This window comes from Grammomys surdaster, unplaced genomic scaffold (assembly GCF_004785775.1).
Source record: "Grammomys surdaster isolate TR1022 unplaced genomic scaffold, NIH_TR_1.0 215, whole genome shotgun sequence".
Classification (NCBI taxonomy): Eukaryota; Metazoa; Chordata; class Mammalia; order Rodentia; family Muridae; genus Grammomys; species Grammomys surdaster.
This window is the reverse complement of record NW_021604660.1, coordinates 1,272,237-1,274,918: the sequence shown is the minus strand read 5'-3', so window position 1 is coordinate 1,274,918 and position 2,682 is coordinate 1,272,237.

The following is a 2,682-nucleotide window of genomic DNA, read 5'->3' as shown; positions in this document are numbered from 1 at the left end:
ATGTATCCAAGATGACCTTGAAATGCTTTTTTTGGGGGGGGGTTTCGTTTTTCGAGAAAGGGTTTCTCTGTATAGCTCTGGTTGTTCTGGAACTCACTCTGTAGACCAGGCTAGCCTCGAACTCTCAAACTCAGAAATCCGCCTGCCTCTGTCTCCCAAGTACTGGGATTAAAGGTGTGCGCCACCACTGTCCAGCGACCTTGAAATTCTTATTTGTTATTCTGCAGTAGAACTTCTATTCTTCCTGTCTCCATCTTGGACCAGCTGAGGCTACATATCTGAGTCATGTTGCCTCCTTTCATATGGGGCTAGGGATGGAGCCCAGGGCAGCATAAAGGCTAGGCAAGCATTCTATGAATGTATTGTTCTCAAGCCCTCTATACATTTCTCTGAGAAAGATACCTCTTTAAAGTATAATTCTATACCATTATTCCACCCAAGAAAATTAACTATAATTTGTTAGTATGAGCTAATCTTCTAATTTAGACTCTCCTGATACTTCAGAATCTTTTTAAAAGATTTGTTTTAATTTAATTTGTGTACAAGTGTGTGCATCTGTACAGGTGAGCACAGATGTCCTACATCCTGGGAGGCTAGCAGAGTTGGAACTGGAGATCCAGATGGTTACATATTGTAGCTGCTAGGAACCAAACCCAGGTCTTCTAGGAAGAATAGCATATGTTCTTAACCACTGGGATACCTGTCCATTTCCCAGTGAATCTACCAGTGATTTCTCTAGACCAGTATGGTGGCATAGTCCTTTAATCTCAGCACTTAAGAACAGAGGCAAGTAGATTTTTGTAAGTAAATCCAGTCTCAATCCAGCCTCATCTACATAATGAGTTTCAGGGCCGTCGGAGCTACATAGTAAGATCCTGTCTCATAAAAAGATAAAGAAAGATAAATAAAATAAAGGAAAAGAAGAAGAAAAAAGGGATTTGAAAGCCATACGCTGTATTCTTTACTTAACAATCTTTTTCTATAATGCTGATTTTTTTCCCTTGGGCTTTGTTGTTGTTGTTGGTGGTGGTGGTGGTAGTAGTGGTGGTGGTGATGGTGGTGATGGTGGTGATGGTGGTGGTTTTTTTCTCTCATCAACTTTTAAAAAATTGAAAAAGCCATGATGAATAAGCCAGTGAGCAGTGCTCCTCTGTGGCCTCTGTATCAGTTCCTGTTTTCAGGTTTCTGCCTTGAGTGTCAGCCCTGATGTCCCTAGGACTACAGCTGTAAATAAAATAAATAAACCCCTTTTGTCCTCACCTTACTTTTGGTCATGGAGTTTTATCTCAGGGGAAAAAAAATGAAGACAATTGTTATTATAACAAGTTTCCATACAAAAGATAGGTTAGAACTATTAAGTTACGTATTTAACCAAGTTGGCCTTGAAGAATCCTCCTGCCTCAGATTCTGAGGTGTGAATACTACTGGTGTGAACCACCTATAGGCCCAGATACTAAAAGACCGAGGTAGGAAAATTACAAGATCAAAGACAGCCTCGGTGACTTACTGAATCTCTGTTTCAAAATTAAAAGAAAAAAAAAAGCCAATATAAAAAGGGCTGGGGATATGGCTTAGTATCTGCCTGAGCTTCAATCTGTAGCAATAGAATAGCACCATGAGGGTTACTTTATGTTCAGAATAGGTTTTACCCTCTAGAGGAAGATTCATAATTCAGTCAATTACTTTGAGAGGTATTTATAATAAATATCCTTATTCTTGCAGGTAGAATTCTAATTCCCTTCAATTTTTAAGAATGTTGCTTCTAACTCCAAAGGTTTGATTTACAGCAGCTTCCATGAAACAAAAACTGAGACAAATCAATAATTCCTAAGAAACTGAGCTAATGGCTTCTGAGAACAGCAGTGCTAAGCCTCTGTGATGACTTCTATCTGTGTGGGAGGAGGAAGCTGAGGCTGATATTCATGAGTTCAGACCAGCCTGGGCTATATAGCTCTAGTTCAACCCAGGCTACAGAGGGTTAAAAAAAAGCAGGGGAGGGGGGTGAGGAGGAAACGCTGGAGAGATGGCTCAGCAGGTAAGGGCACTTTCTGCTCTTCGAGAGTCCCCTGGTTAAAGTCCCAGGTTCAAATCCCAGCAGCCACATGGCAGTTCATAATTGTTTGTAAGTCCAAGATCTAATACTCTCTCATAGACATACATGCAGGCAAAACACCAATGTACATGAAATAAAGGTAAATAAAATGAAAAAAAAATCTATCAAAGTTTCTGGAAACAAACCTAGAAACAAAATGTACTTGGTATCTTCATGTGTTTCAAAAGGTAATTCAAAGAAGAAAGGGTTTCATAAGAACACACCTGGCCCATTCGCAGTGCAAAAGGAAGCCTTGGGTGGTTGGACTTGGGAGCTACTTCTGAGCTGAGTCTAGGGGAAAAGTGAGAAGATGAAAAATGAGAGATAAAACTGCTGATGAAATGGAGGAGATGGTGCCAAAGCATTTTGCTGATATAAATCTCATCAAGAAGGGCAGAAAAGGCCGGGCGGTGGTGGCACACGGCTTTAATCCCAGCACTTGGGAGGCAGAGGCAGGTGGATTTCTGAGTTCGAGGCCAGCCTGGTCTACAGAGTGAGTTCCAGGACAGCCAGGGCTACACAGAGAAACCCTGTCTCGAAAAAAAAAAAAAAAAAAAAAAAAGAAGGGCAGAAAAGGAGAAAAAAAAGGC